We start from the raw sequence: 17,104 nt of genomic DNA, 5'->3' as shown, positions 1-17,104 counted from the left end.
CAAAGAAGTAATGGCTGTCACATTAAAGAGATCAAAAAGATAAGGACTAAGAAAAAGGCATGGATTTAGATATCTTTGCTGCCATTAAAGAGAGCAGGTGAAATCAAACAGTAAAGAGAGAATCAAGAGGGAGAGTAATAAATGGTGACAAAGAGGAGAAAGAAAAATCAGAAATGAGAAGTTCAATTTATATAGGAGAAAAACTTGAGGGAAGTCAATATGGAAAATAAGGCAGTATGCTACGTGCAAAAAATCTATAGAGTGGTAGAAATCTATAAACATTTAAGAGATAAATAAAACTTCCAAGCAACTGTGAGAATTTCTTTTGATGGGTATCATGAACTGGGATAAAAGCTAGATGGAATATTGTTTGACATCATTAAGAAACACTCAGGAACTTAATAGAATTTTTGAGTAGCACATTCATTTGGCATAAGAAAAAGAACAGAGTCTCAAACAAGAGAGAGATCCATGGGGGTCAGAGGTCACAATGGAATTGTTTAACCAAATTACATTCCAGGCAACACAGCAAAAGAAGTCAAAATGACCTGACATATGCAGAAAACAGAATACTGATCAGAGATCTTAAAATAGAGACAGCCATTGTAAGCTTATGGTAACTACTCTTTCTCTTCTATCTTGATTCTCCAATATGAATTCCCATTAGAAAAATCAACTTCACTAAAACAGGATGACTATAGTTAACAGTCCTGAATGATATATAGGAAAGTTGTTAATTCTTAGCATAAGAATTTTTTCCCCTTTCTTTTTGTTCTACCTATATGAGATGATAACTGTTAACTAAACCTACGGTGGTAATCATTTCACAGTATATAGAAATCAAAGTGTAAACCTATACAATGGTGTATTTCAATTATTTCTCAATAAATTGGAAAAAATAGCCTCATTTTCTTTCATATGCCTTTCTCTATACAATTTTTTCCAACTCTTCATTCTTATACAATTTCTGCTCCAGCTAATTCTGTTACAGCCTCCCTCTCTGGAAGTATGGGAACCTAAGAAGGAGATTCTTCTTGTGGTGGATTATAGTCTAGTAACCCCTCCACTACCACCTACCTAATATATCAAAAGATTTCAGATGGCAGCATGGTCAGGGAGAGAGAAGTTCCACAAACTAAATTTTCTCTTGTGCACAAGTATTGCCCACATCCTTCCACACATTCTCCCTAAGAGAAGAAGCTATATAAAACACTTTAGTTTTGACAGAGATAGCTAATTAGCTTTAGGAGAAAGTAGTGACCAAGTGATGAATTAGAGCTCTGAGATGCTCAGGCTGAGGTCATCAGGCCAAGGGAATTGTCTCATAAGATTGTAAGCAAGGGAGAAAAGATATAGTATATCTACATATAGTATATGTAATATATATACATACTACTATATACAAAATAGATAACCAACAAGTTCCCACTGTATAAAACAGGGAACTATACTCAATATTTTGTAATAAATTTTAAGAGAAAAGATTCCCAAAAAGTGTATACACACACACACACACACACACACACACACATATCAGTATTATATATATATGAAATAATGCCATTTGCAGCAACATGGAGGCAGCTTTGCTCACTTTTTGACTGGATTCTTTGTTTTGCTATTGGATTGTGTGAGATCTTTACATATTTTGAATATTAACCCTTTATCTGATAGAAAGTTTGTAAATATTTTCCCATTCTATAAATTCTTACTTTTTCTTTTGGTTGATTTTTTCTTTTGCTGTGCAGAAGCTCTTTAATTTGAAGTAGTCCTATTTGCTTATTTTTGAATTGGTTGTTATAGATTTGGGGCCATATCAAATATTGTTGCCCATACCAATGTTAAAAAAGATTTTTATCCATATTTTCTTCTAGTAGTTTTACCATTTGGGATTTAACATTTCACTTTCTAAGCCATTTTGAGTTAACTTCTGTAATTGTCCAATTTCATTCTTTTGCATGTGAATATCCAGTTTTACCAACACAATTTATTAAAGAGACCACATTTCCCCTTTAAGTATCAATGGCTCCCTTGTCAGGTATTAGTTGACTGTACATGCACGGGTTTATTTCTGGGCTCTTGATTCTGTTCCATCAGTCTATGTATCTGCTTTTACACCAGGAGCATACTATTTTTATTACTATAGATTTGTAATAAGATTTAAAATCAGGAAACATGGTATCTCCAGGTTAGTTCCTCTTTCTCAAGATTGCTTTGTCTATTTAGGGTCTTTTGTGGTTCCATATGAATTTTAAAATTGTTTTCCTATTTATATTAAAAAATGCAATTGGAATTTTGATAGAGATTGTATTGAATCCATAGATAGATTCAGTATTTAGATGGGCATTTTAAAACATTAATTCTTCCTATCCATGAACATCAGATATCATTCCATTTATCTGTGTCTTTTTCAATTTCTTTCCTCAAAATATTGTAGTTTTCAGTATACAGATGTTTCACCTCTGTAGGTTAAATTTTCCTAAGTATCTTATTTTTATGATCCTATTGTAAATAAGATTATTTTCTTTCTTTTTTTTTTTTTTTTTTTTTTGCCTTTTGTCTTTTTAGGGCCGTTCTCACGGCATATGGAGGTTCCCAGGCTAGGGGTCTAATTGGAGCTGTACTGCTGGCCTACACCAGAGCCACAGCAATGCCAGATCCAACCCGCATCTTCAACCTACACCACAGCTCATGGCAACGCTGGATCCTTAACCCACTGAGCGATGCCAGGGATCAAACCTGCAACCTCATGGTTCCTAGTCAGATTCATTTCTGCTGCACCAAGACAGGAACTCCAGATAATTGAGTGTTAGTATATGGAAACATAAGGGATTTGTTTTAATGTCAGTGGTATATCCTTCCACTTCACTAAATTTATTTATCAATTCTCAGTATTTTGGAGTGAATCTTTGGGATTTTCTGTAAGTAAGATTATACCATCTATAAATAATGCAATTTACTTCTTTGTTCTGATTTGGTGCCTTTTATTTCTTTCTCTTGCCCAATTACTGTGCCTAGAACTTCTAATATTATGTTGCATAGGACTGGCAAGTGTGGGCACCCTTGTTTTTTCCCTGATCTTAGAGGAAAAGATTTCAACCTTTCATCATTATATATTCTTTACAGCGTGTTTGTCATTTATGGCCTTTATTAAGTTTATGAACATTCTTTCTATACCCAGTTTGTTGAGAGTTTCTATCATAAACATTGTCAAATGCTTTTTTTTATTGAGATGATCGCATAATTTTTATCTTTCATTCTATTAATGTACTATACTACATATATTGATTTGTGTGCGTATTAATCATCACATTGCATACATTAAATTTACGTTATTAATAATATATCAATACAGCTGGAAAATACATATATAATCTATTTTCTTAATTTTATGATTATCTGTCTTTATTGATGGTTATTGAAAAGAAGTAAGACATAAATGTAATCATTTAAGCAGTTACTCTTAGAAACCATTTGTCACAAAGAACTGCAGTTTTCCAATTAAGTTATAATAAAATCTGTTTGTAATTAGAAGTAAACTTTGGGGAGTTCCCACTTCCCACTATGACACAATGGGTTAAGGATCCGGCACTGCTACAGCTGTGGCATAAGATCACAGCTAGGGTTCAGATTTGATACCTAGCCTGCAAATTCCAATGCTATAGATGCAGTCAAAAGAGAGAAAAAGTTGTTCACTGATGCTGTTAAACTACTTCCTACTTCTGTGATATGTAAACCCATAACCGTTAAGTTTTGTTTTCTTGCTAGCCTGAAAACTTCAGTCCCCCTGAGTCTACTATTCTCACTGCAGTTCTACAAAGTTAAGTCAATTCAAACACCAAAAAGCCCTTTTTTTCAAAATACAGCATCTGCAACTCAGATAGCAAATTCCAACAGAGGGTAACAGAGCATACCGCTTTAGCACTGAATCACAGGTACACTGAAAACTTAGAGGTAACCTCTTTTATGATTTTTATTTTTTCCATTATAGTTATTTTACAGTGTTCTGTCGATTTCTACTATACAGCAAAGTGACCCTGTCATGTGTGTGTTTGTGTGCATGTGTGTATACACACACATATATTTATATTCTTTTTCTCACATTATCCTCCATCATGTTCCATCACAAGTGACTGGATATAGTTCCCTGTGCTATACAGCAAAATCTCATCCACTCCAAATGCAAAAGTTTGCATCCATTAACCCCAGACTCCCAATCCATCCCACTCATTCTCTCTCCCCCTTGGCATCCACAAGTCTGTTCTCCAAGTCCATGATTTTCTTTTCTGTGGAAAGGTTTATTTGTGCCACACATTAGATTCCAGATATAAGTGATATCATATGGTATTTACCTTTCTGACTTACTTCACTTAGCATGAGAGGCTCTAGTTCCATCCATGTTGCTACAAATGGCATTCATTTTTACAGCTGAGTAGTATTCCATTGTATATATATATACTGAATCTTCTATGGAATTATCAGTTACAGCTACCTGCCTCTGTAGTCAAGCTCTAATTTGGCATAGAGCCAATTTGTTTTGTTTTGTTCTGGATTTTTTTTCCATAAGTTTGCCACAAGCATTAATGAGATAAGGAAAAGGAAATTCATGAAATTACTAGAGAAGGATCCAAGGTCACACAATGCTGTGACAAGCAGTACCTTTTTTCCTTATGAACTTTTATCAAACTCTCCATATCTAAAAGTAGTTTCAGGAATTGAGAAAAGAAAATAAGAAATAAATTCTGAAGAGTAATAAATTCTTAGGAGTAAAAATAAATCTTAAGCAATGACCACCCTGAACCATAGGTGACCAATTGTGGGAAAAAAAAAAATCACATGAATGTTGAAAGTGCACAAGCTGTACCACCACACTACTCTAAGTTAACAAAGGTTGTATAAGGCATGAATAATAATAATTAAAAAACCTAAAATTTACTGAGGGAGTCCTTAGTGTAGAAGCCTGCTGGAAGCCAGCTCCGGCGGCCAGGGAGTGTACACTTTTTCCCTATGGGAGAGGGACACGGCGTCAGCCTCTTTGTCCCTTCTTTCAGGGTGCTGGACTGCTCAAATTTTATTAGCATAAGTGGTTGATTATATAGACACAGACTACATCATAATGTTAAAAGTACATTGGTTAACTATTAGGCTTTGTTTTTTGATCACATGGTACAGTAGCAATACATCACATTTTAAAATCTTCAACAACTAAATTTAATGAGTACAATTCAAGGACAAACAGGCACAACATATCATGTGGGAAAGAGGAGACTCAGCACAAACCATCTCATGGCCAGCCAATTTCCACAAGCTGAAGAGGTTACAGACACAAAAATCTGGCATTTACAAATCTTGTTTTTAGACTAATGTAGATCTTTAAGCGTTATGGCAGGAAGACGGTATAAGAAAGTATAAATCCACTTAATTAGCTACCACTTAGAAGCTTCTAAAATCAAGGACAAAACTCACAGCTGGGTTTCTTTTGATCAAGAATAATATATGTCTAACTTCTACAAACCTCATTAAAATCCTAACTCTAAAGTTTACTATAACTAGTTAGTAGATAAACACTATATATTAATTAAGTTGGATATGAATAGGGAAAAGCCCTTCAGGATGAAATTTTTATTATATTATTATTGTAACTTTGTTAAATCACAAATCACCACAGGAAAATAAGAATGGAAAATAAGAATAATAAGCAAATAATCAGGAAAGACTGAGGAAAACTGAATAACAAACAAAACAGCAGGAAAGACTAGGTTGCCCAGAGAACAATCCATGTTCTCTGGCGCAAACATGGAAATTGTTTTTCCAGGAAAGCCGCAATTCTTCACCATCAACATCAAAATGAGAGCTGTGTAAACTGAGGCCTGCCCTTGGCTTGTAACTGCAGGCAGGCTTTCATCCTGACCAGAGGCCCACCTTCGGCTTGAACCGTTCAGGTGAGCTCCCTTCCTTGGTTAGGAACCTGCCTTCAGGTTTTTTGGTTTTTTTTTGTTTGTTTGTTTGTTTTTTTGCCATCAGGCAAGGTCCTTGTTTTGAGTCCCTGCATTTTCTTGGCTCCCCAAAGAAGTCTTAAAAACATTTGTCTTCACATCTAACTAGTCTCAAATTTCACTTTGTTGGTGTTGTAAAATAAAAAATTAGCAAAGAAAAAAGTGTTGATTGGAAACAGTGCATTAAATCCAATCCAACAACATAATGAAGAATCAAAGACTAGTAGTTCTGGGAAAAAAAGTGGAGAAAAGTAGACTAAAACAAGAATAAGTCTGTTAAAGTCAAAAGTTCACGATCTGGTTCTGCCCAATATTGAGAAAACAGTCTTTGAATTTTGCTGATTGGTTGGCAGTATCCAGGTGGAAGCGTTAGGCAAACATTAACTTACAGGGCTAGCTCTTAGTGGTCTACTTCAGGTAAGGTGCCAGGTATAGGTCATGTCACTCATTTAGGTCTGCACAAGTGACTGCAGGACTAACTGGCCAAGTCACAGAGGTAAAAGAATAATTTTCAAAAGGCTAAAATCAGGACACTTATAAAAAGTTATTAATTAATGAGGGAACTAGTAAGATATTAAAACCAGTTCAAATGGGGATTTGACTTACAGAAACATATTCTTTACTGGAAAATGTATTTGCATTGCATGAACAAAAATCATTTTGTTTAACTGCTTAAACAAACATGCATTACCATCAGTTTTCTACAAGTTAAATTCTATCTCTAAAGGATTATAAAATACCCTAGTAAAAGACAAGGAGACATATTCCTATAGAGACATGTAATCCCATAGGATCCACTCGACAATACCTAGTATTCCATTGAAAGTGTACCCAATCATCTCTTTGCCCACTTCTGAGTAATTCTCAATTTTAAGACCTGATTAGTTTGAGTTTTAAAAGCCAGTCTTTCCTCCAATGCAATCAAATGAGGTTTAAAGGAGAAGAAAAAATCTTCTCTGGGCCAGCCATTGGCCAAATATAATAGACTCATGCAGAGAAATAAGTCTGCAAAAATACTGGAAGTCTTGTCCCAAGGTGATTTGCTTTGAGTGTATTCTTTATGAAATAAAGTTATGAATAGTCATCTGAGTCCTGAGGCTGACCCAGAATGAGCCAGGTTTCTTTACTTGATCCCTTTATAATAGAGATAAACAGAAACATTGTCAAGTTGTTTTAGCAGAGCCTTCACTTCAAACACTCTGCACAAGCAGAAGCTGATTTTGAAGTGTGGTCTAGGAAGAACCAATCCTATAAAAAATTTGTCACAACACCTTGAGAGGCAGAATAATTTTGCTCCAGACATGGATATAATTACTTGTAAAATAATGCACTTCTATAAACTGCCAGATCATTAAGAAAAAATAATGCTATTAAAAGTCATAAAGAAAAAGTGATTATACAGGGAGTATAAGAATCTATCCAAAAACCATAGAACAAATTGTAAAAATGTAATATGGAAAGATAAAAATTTATTTTTTCCTCTTTTGCTCTTTCTCTTGCTAGAAGAAATAACTGAATATTCTGTCTTTGGAGCTTGATACAGCTATAGGAATAACTATTTATAAACACAATTTTCTCCCCTTTCCCTTTCCTACAGGCCAGGAATATCACAAATAATGGATATCTTACTTGGGGGTTATTTCTTCCCATTCAAAGTTAGTGACCTATAAAAAAATTAAACACCAGTAGGGGTGCAGCCACTACATAGAATTTATAGAGATAAAATGTAGAAACAAGGTAAAAAGACGGATAATATAAACAGACCTATATTTAAATACTTTGAAGATATGGAAGGTAATAACTGACATGAGGGAAAACAAAAAGGGTAAAACTAAATTGCTAAGTCAGTCATTAAAATCAAGAAAAATCCTTTTCTGGCAAAGGCAATTGGGTAAATTCCAAGACTATTGATGAGAAGTGGTGAGAATGCCTCTGAAAAAATGCTGACTACATTTTTTCCTTCTTAGATGGGGACTACATCTTAGATAAAAACAATGAACTTGACTTTGAAGGATAATTACATGAGAGAAATGAAACTAGAAAGAATGTCTTTATGAAATTGTGAGAAGATTTGTTAATTTGCTTTTTAAATGATCTAGTTGCCTTTTGTCATTCTAGGATAATTGACTTTGAATACACTATTTTAAGGGCCTTAACACCAACTGAATTGTGTTATCACAAATTGAGTTACTCATTAAAATAATTAACTTGAAAGTTTCAGGATATTGTATTTAAAAAAATAAAAATTTAAAAATTTAAATACTTTCAATAAAATAGTACACTTTTATCTCAACCAGACTCAAGCTGATACTTTAGTGTTACAGATCAAATAAAGATAAGAGGCAAGGACTAAGGTGTAGATACACACTAGGAGAAACTGTCTAGACTCCTTTGAATCTTGGTTGGAGGCTAATGGCACAATAATTTACAATTTGAGAAAATGAAAGAAATAGCTACCTACCCTCTTACTATTTTTTAAAGATGCATTTCAAAATTCACATTGCAAGTGTTAAAAATTTTCACATTCTGAGGACTTTTTTACTAAGCGGTTTTGTTTATAACACCAAAATACATGATATAATAATTTTACAGTCTCAGTTTAGGAATTTCCTTAATAAAATTACTTAAAATATTCATTAGTAAATTTAAGGATTTTTGTAGAAATCTACTCAAATAAAGAAACCTTCTATGATATCAGTAAACAGTTTCTGTAACAAGAAAACATACAATTCCAAAAGAGCACTTGATTAGGGGAAATGACAGCAGGCTTCTTATGGCTTATGAATTGATCTCAAAAGTTATTAAAGCAGCCGATCAGAAACAGGGCAAAACTTTGGATTGGTTGATGTCAAGGCAAGAGTTAATGCAGGCAAAGTGAGATTTGTGGAGAAGGAAGTTTTGTGTGAATCACAAGATATTCCCTGGCTGTAGTTACAAAATTGATGAAGACTGCTGTTCCGTTCTCAGTCTTAGAAAACTAATGACTCTGGCCAAAGCAGAAGGTGGGAAATAAAAGTAGTGTCACCCTTGATCTACATCATTGTCAAGATTTCTAGACGGCATCATCAACACAAAAACAGTCTCAAGTCCAGTCAGGGACTGAGCTCCATGCTCCTTTTGTCAAGTAATGAGTGTCAGGTCATGTAATGTGACCGAGTCTGCACAGCAGCATTTAAAACTTTGGAAATTACTTGCAGATGCAATGCACAGAAACTCAAGAGCAGAATAATGATTAAACTTTGCAAAATCCATTAGCGATCAGAGACATAATTTAAAATTACCAAATACAGGCTAAAATAACATACCCCTGAATCTATTTACCTGCCTTTGTAAGCCATCATCTTCAGTTGAAATTAATTGTTCAATCTGGCTCACACGTTTCTCCTAGTCTTGGCAATAGAACAGGCATAACTTACTTGGCTAGCTAATAGAAAGTTAAAGCTATTTGGTTGTCCATTATCACATAGGCTAAAATGTTCAGACTTGCCTATTGAACCTCAAGAGCTGTCACAGAGTCATTATAAGTTTGGCTAATGTTAATTACAAATTTCTAACTGTGTTTTCCAATTAATAATCCTCCTCTTGCATGATGCCAGAAAAAAGTGAATTAGTGATTCCTCTGGAAAATTCGCCAGGTTTTAGGTCATGAAAGGTTCCTTGTGCAAATAAGGAAAGATGTTCATATTTACGGATGATAAGACTAAGTGTATTACATGAGCTCCTTGTAGTATTTGGGCATGCCTGCTTGCAACATAGTGGAGTCTATGATCACATGATATTCTTAGATGCACAGATCAGCAGTTACTAACACACAAGGAAAGAGACTATGAACCAGGCAAGCTCAAACATTTCTGAAATTTTGAGTAATTTTAACTTTAGAATTTTATATGCCTTTTCTATTAGGCCAGAAGATGAAAGATGGTATGGATGGTAGAGTTTTTGTGAAAGTGATAATGCTTTGCAGAGCTCCTGAATGAGAGCCTTGCAATTCCACAAGTAAGGAACATAAAACTGAGGAAATTTTTGCCAATGTCAGAGACACAGATCTTTAGCAGAGAAAGAGTTTGACCATTATAAAAACAAACCTTTAAAAACAAATCAATATCCCATTGCAGGAAGTAATCCTAGGATATCAATTTGGAAGCATTCCACTGGGCTCTCACATTTTGGGAAGACTGTGGCTCCACATGCACCCAATCTTTAGAGTTTTGCCAAGATTACTGTGGCAAGTACTAGGGGAATTCTAAGAGATTTTTCTAAAATTTCCCTGGCAGTTCAAATTTTGAACAGTGGCAAATTTGTCCTTACAAGGATGAACTCACATAGACTCAAATCAAGATTCTACTTGAAAACATCTGGAGCTATAAGATGGACAGCCTGGGAATGTCAGACAGATTATCTTCACATAATTTATATCCATGTCAATTCCAATATTCTTTCTTTGATGTTAGAAACTAATTTTGGCATTCTATAATGAGTCCCTTGAACTTTACGAAGTCCTATGGGGGTGGCTGTAATCACAGCAGCAAGCACCTTTGTGAGGGCTTTATACTATTACTCCTTTCAGTGGGGCATTGTCACCCACACACAAAAACTACAGTATCTGTGCCATCTCCAATCTCCTAGCTTAGTAAAAAAGTCAAATGTAAGTCTCAAATTAAAATTACTGAAACTTGCAGAAACATCCACATGAAGGAAGCATTTTCTTTACTTTGTATTTTATTTATTTTTTTTAGTTTTTGCCACACTTGTGGCATATGGAAGGGATGGGCCAGAGACAATCTCAGCCACTCCTATTCACTGCACTAGGCCAGGGATTGAAACTGCACCTCAGCAGTGACCAGAACCACTGCAGAGACAATACCTGATCTTTAACCTCCTACACCACAACAGAACTCCAAGGAAGCATTTTCTCATCTCATTCTCCATCTCCTTTCCATTAACTTCCAATGAATATAGACTATCTTTCCATCTACAAAGAACCAAGTCAATCTTGAAGTGTAAATTTCCAAAATTAAGGATGGTTTGTAACATTTATATACCCTATATCAATAATTCCTAGAACACTGTGCATAGAGTAGACAATCAGATACCATTAGGAGATACACAGATCAAATACACTAAGTCTGCTATAGTTTCCCATGTAAATATTACCATATTTAACTACTTTTGCAAAATGCTAAAAGGAATGTAACTTTCTTTAGTGTGACTGCCTTTCAATGCCTTGTCTCTACGTCAGGCTGCAGGACATTCTTAGTGACAAAACCAGTTGGTCTCATTCCTATTTTCAACAACGAAGACCCTAAATTAAAACTGGAATCAGTCCAAAGTGTATTTTCTCAAGAATTTGCAAATAAGTAGGAATTGCCATGGACTCCATTTTTAAAGGGTCCAGCAATTGCATGTAAAGGCATCCTAGTATCTCCAGTGGTAACAAACTCATTCAATGAATGAAGGCTCTGCAAACCACTTAGATATAATTTCTTACCATAGAGGATGATAAATGTACAATGATCTCCAGGTTCACCAGAGTACATACTAGGAGAAAGGCAATGCAATTTTTGATACTAAATATTATGACTGCTAGAATTTCATTTTTACAGGCTAATGATGAAGATAAATTAACACTGGTGATTATGATTTACATAGGCCAGCAAAATGCTTTTATCAAGGTTCAATATCAAAAATCTGTAAACAAAAGTGCAGAGTTTAAGAGATTTTTTAATGTATTTGACTATTTAAGTAGCTTCTTTAATTATTACAATATTTTGTTATAAAAATTTTTAAATTACAAATAAGTGTAAGAAGATATTAAAACAACCTGAATCACACCCCCAGGAAGAAATATAACTATTAACATTTTGGCTTATATACATACAGTATTTTAAAAATAGAGCAAGTTATAAATCCAGTTTTAAATCAATTATTAATCTATCTTGAGCAACTTTCCATGTTATTAAACATTTGTTATATAATATCTGACCTATACATATATATAATTCCACTGTATTCATAATATAATTTTTTTAACTTAGAATTGTTTTGCATCAACAAGGAACTGCAGAAATAGAGGGGAAACATATTATAAACAAATTGGCCCTAAATGAAGAAGGGAAATCTAGGACTATTCAGGGATCACTTTTAAACCAACTTTATAAGAAATAAACATAATGATGAAAAAGCTAAGCTCCAGAAGCAGACTGCCCAGATTTAATTCAAATTTACCATTTAGCAACATGACAAGTTATTTAACCTCTTCATACCTTCATCTACAAATCTGTAAAATAGGGATGTTAATAGCATCTATATCAAAGACTGCTGAGAGGATTAAATGAGTTAATACAAGTAAAGCAAAGAGCAGTGCTTGACACATAGTATGAACTCTATATACATTTCCCATTATTACTTTTACCAACACACTGAAGAAGGAAGTAAACTATTAAATCTTTAATTTGGCAATAGATACAAAGTCAAAGTACATACACAATACTAATAAAAGACAAGATAATGGAGACATATCAAAAGATAATTGTGTGTGTGTGTGTGTGAGAGAGAGAGAGAGAGACAGAGAGAAAGAGAACAAAGAAAAGGTAAGCTTAATGTGACTACAGGAAAAAGCAAATTTTATCTTTAAGCTAATAGATGTCAAGCAAATAATTATAAGCCAGGAAATGTACCCAGGCTAACTTTTAAATTAACAAAATCTTTTCAAATATCATATTACTTAGTCATAACCATATATCTGTGAGTTCTGTCGGAGTCTCTGAAAAAATCAAAATTCAGAGAGTTTAAGTGACTTAGGTAAGACAACACAGCAAGTGAAGTGGTGCTATTAGCACCAAAATCTCTAAATTTTAACTGCAAATTTTATGTAATGCTATACTGCCTTTATTTCAGACACTCGTTTTAAGACAAAGACTGATAGCTCAAAGAGCCAGATCCACACAGGGAATAACTCGAATTTGGCCTGCCTCTTGTTTTTGCAAATTATATTTTATTAGAGCTCAGCAATACCTTTTCATTTATGTGTAGTCTACAGCTATTTGGACACTACCACAGCAGAAGTGAGTGTTTGTATCAGAGACCATATAATTCACAAATCCAAAACTATTTATAATTTGGACTTTTACAGCAAAAGTTTGCCAATACAGGATCTACTTGGCTAATAATAAACTCAAGAACATTCTTCAACATATGGAACAAAGCATGAAAACAAAATTTGTGAATTAGAATGTGTAAATAACCACAAATTTGAAAGCTGTTTTTTACATTTTACTCATCACCAAAAGACTGAAATAACCAAGCAGAACAAGTGAAAAGGGAAATATAGGACACATAAACAGGCATGATGTTAACAGTGTCCCAATTATAGGGCAGAATAGTTTGAAAAAAAAGTAGTAGATATCCTGAGAAACAATCTTATTTACACCATTACTTAACATGCATGAAATGTGTTAATTGGCACAGTTATTTGTGAACTGAAAAGTAAGGGTTAATATAATCTTTGATTTCTATACCATTAGTATAAAATTCCCTTTCTTTTCAGAGAAGAATGTCACACATTCTTCAGTGAGAACAAAATAGACCCACAATCTGGGTAATGAAGGTCTATAAACACTTGTGAATAATAGTGAGGAAAGAAACTTTCACATATTGGCGCACGGGGTTCATTCTGGCTTATGCATGATTTAACCCCATCTTGGGTGATACAAAATAGCCTTTTAAACATGCACTATACACTTGTTTTAACCATAGAGTAACTATGCTTCGGGCATTAAAAATGGAGCCATGGGCCATTGCGGATGTGGTTTCAGGCACATCCCTGTATTACTGACAACTTTAAATTTCTGAGCTGAATCAGACTAAGGACACTACCAGCCATACTCAAAACTATACCTGCTAGGAGCTGCCAGCTGCAACCTTATAGTTTCAAGTTCTCCCCCTTTTAACTCTGCAACCATTTCAGACCTCAACCAATCCTTGCTTAATAAGCACTTTACTTCTTGACAGCTCCAAACCTAATTCTGGACATTTTATGATATTTTGCTGTCTTCGCCTGTATAAGCCTCCACAATTTTATAGGCTGTGGCACAAAATACAAGGACTTCTTGAATCTGTGATTCCTGGACTACAGGCCTCAGTTTGGCTTAATTAGATGCTTTTCTATTCCTCTTATAAATTGTTTGCTGATTTATTTCCACCCACATTAGAAAGACCGTTCTATTCCGGTTCAAGATGGAGATGTAAACAGGTCCCGGACGCCCCTCCTCCTGTAAATGCCCTGAATCTACAGCTTCGTGTGAAACAATTTCCTCTGAAAAAAACCGTAAAAACTGGCTGAGCAACTCCTGCACCTCCAGCCAAGGAGAGAAACCCCACAGGGAAGCAGGTAGGAGAGGCTGGGAATGGGTCCTGCCTTAAACCCCCCTCCCTCACCCAGAGTCATGACCATAGTTAGCGGGGAACTTGAAACCCAGAGCTTCTCCCTCAGGAGCAAAAGGTTTGAACCCCATACCAGGCACCAACAAATATTAAGACCTGAATCTGAAAAGGGGGCTTCCAAAATGTCTAGCTTTGAAAACCAGCGGCTCATTTCCACAGAACCTCTGAAAATCAGCTCTTAAAGGGCTGGTGCTCCACTCACCTGTCCCAGGGCTCGGCGCCTGAGCAGCCTTGGATCCAGGGCCACCCAGACTGTGTGGGAGAAGCTCCTTTGCTCTGTGCATGACCTGGAGGGTGGCCTGAGGGGCAGGCAGCTGGTTTGACGCAGAATTGGAGGCCAGCTGGGCGCCTCCCGGAAGGGAGACGGGCGGCGCCATCTTCACGTTCCAGCCGCGCCCCCACGCGGGGATCTCTTGAGGGGGCTTTTTGCAGTCAGCTTTTTTCACTCTCCCTCTGCCTTACTACAGCACCTTATACCTTCTTCTGGAACCCCAGTTTTTGACACTGCCACCCAGGGGACACCTTTAGATCCCCTGGCTCTGGTGGACAATGGGGCTTATGCTTGTGGCCCCTCAGGACTGTATCTATTTGCATTCTTTAAAAGCTACTCCCTGAGAATCTAGTTTACAGTCAGCCTGCTTCTAGCATCCTCCTCTTTGGGACACTGACAGGCCTTGGCACGTCCTCAGTTTCTGGGGCCCATTACAAATAAAACTGGTTACTTGGATAATCAGAAATATTTGTGACACAACCAAGAGTTAGGGCAGGATTGAACCATAGGCTTCATCTCCTATACAAGGCTTCTCCTACAGGACTAGAAAACAGGTGGCTGTTTTATCTAATTCATAGAAACCAATACAGAGAGATAATCAAAAATGAAGAAGTAGAAGAATATGTTCCAAAGGAAAGAAAAAGATCGTACCTCAGAAAGATGATCCCTTCTTCATGAGGATTAGCTAGTAGGGAAAGAAAGTGTATCAGTAGTCACTTGGATATTTTGTGTTTTGTTTGTTTGTTTGTTTTTTGTCTTATTGCCTTTTCTGGGGCCGATCCTGTGGCATATGGAGGTTCCCAGGCTAGGGGACTAATCGGAGCCATAGCTGCTGGCCTACGCCACAGCCACAGCAATTCGGGATCCGAGCCGCCTCTGCAACCTACAGCACAGTTCACAGCAATGCTGGATCCATAATCCACTGAAAAAGGCCAGGAATCGAACCCACAACCTCATGGTTCCTAGTCGGATTCATTAACCACTGAGCCATGACGGGAACTCTGATATTTTGTGTTTTAATAAAGTCATTTATTGATTTTTCTAAAACTCATAAGCTGACAGAACACTCTCCTCACCGCCATCTTCATCTCCCTGTTCCTGAGTGTATAGATGATTGGGTTGAGAAAAGGAGTTAAAACTGCATCAAACATGGCTAGAAATTTATCCAGATGTGTTGAAGGAGAGGGCCACATATAGAAAAAAATAAGTGGAACAAAGAATAAAACCACCACAATAATATGAGCTGTCAGAGTGGAAAGAGCCTTGGATGAACCCCCTGAGGAGTGTTTCTGGAGAGTGGCCAGGATGAAGATGTAGGAGAGGATGAGCAGGAAGAAAGCACCCAAGGAAATGAAGCCACTATTGGCAGTGATCATGAACTCCAGGTTGTAGGTATCTGTGCAGGCAAGTCTGATGAGCCGAGGCAGATCATAGTAAAAGCTAAGACATTAGGGCCACAAAAGGGCAAGTTGACTACGAAAGCCAATTGGGCCAATGAGTGAGTTAGACCAATGATCCAGGCAACCGCTAAAATCAGAATGCATGTTTGTGGGCTCATGAGGCTCAGGTAGTGGAGAGGCTTACATATAGCCACATATCTGTCATAGGACATGGCGATAAGCAGCACCATCTCAGTGCCCCCAGCTGCATGGCTAAAGAAAATCTGAGCTATGCAGCCCCCAAAGGAGATGACTTTTTGTTTCCTGAGAAGATCACAGATCATCTTGGGTGCTGCAATAGAGCAAAATATCAGGTCAATGATGGAGAGATTAGCTAACAGAAAATACATAGGGGAGTGTAAGTAAGGGTCAGAGCTCACAGTGACCACTATGAGGAGGTTTCCCATCATACTAGACACATAAAGAAGACAAGAAAAGCAAAAAAGAAGGAGCTGGATCTCCCAGGAATTGGAGAGTCCCAGGAAGACAAACTCAGACACCACAGACTGGTTGGCTCCACTCATTGGCTCATGTAGTTGTTCACTCTCCTGTTACCTGAAGGTAGAAAACGAGACAATTAAAATTAATACAGTTGTTTTAATGCTGTCTATGGAAAAGTGTATAATTTTGGAAGTCAAAAGTAATTCAGTTATCAGATTCTTTTCAGATTCTTTTCCCATATTACAAGATATTAAATATAGTGCTCTACAGTAAGTCCTTGTTTATTTATTTTTTATATAGCAATGGTATATGTTAATCCCAAATTCTAAATTTCTCCCTTCCCCCCACTTTCCCATATGGTAATTACAAGTTTGCATTCTATGTCTGTGAGTCTATTTCTGTTTTGTAAATATGTTCATCTGTATCACTTTTTTTTTTTGATTCCACATATAGGTGATATCATATGATATTCATCTTGATCTGTCTCACTTACTTCATTTACTATGATCATCTCT

At 36.2% G+C, this 17,104-nt stretch overlaps 1 long non-coding RNA gene and 1 pseudogene across 1 annotated transcript in view; both read right to left on the bottom strand.

Moving 5' to 3' along the window:
• The window catches only part of LOC146401733 (uncharacterized), a 279,104-nt gene extending 264,264 nt beyond the window's left edge, over nucleotides 1–14,840 (bottom strand). Inside the window, exon 1 of the long non-coding RNA XR_014809256.1 lies at nucleotides 14,641–14,840. This is a non-coding gene — a long non-coding RNA (uncharacterized LOC146401733). The remainder of the gene's footprint in view (nucleotides 1–14,640) is intronic.
• Nucleotides 14,841–15,734: 894 nt separating this feature from the next.
• On the bottom strand, nucleotides 15,735–16,672 carry LOC146401732 (olfactory receptor 4F15-like; annotated as a pseudogene).
• Nucleotides 16,673–17,104: the final 432 nt, after the last annotated feature.

Source organism: Sus scrofa, chromosome 7, assembly GCF_054392235.1.
Source record: "Sus scrofa isolate SSC_HxYL_T2T_F1_AM1 chromosome 7, Sscrofa_HxYL_maternal_Yorkshire_Landrace_v2.0, whole genome shotgun sequence".
NCBI lineage: Eukaryota > Metazoa > Chordata > Mammalia > Artiodactyla > Suidae > Sus > Sus scrofa.
This window is presented reverse-complemented; position numbering and strand designations above follow the sequence as displayed.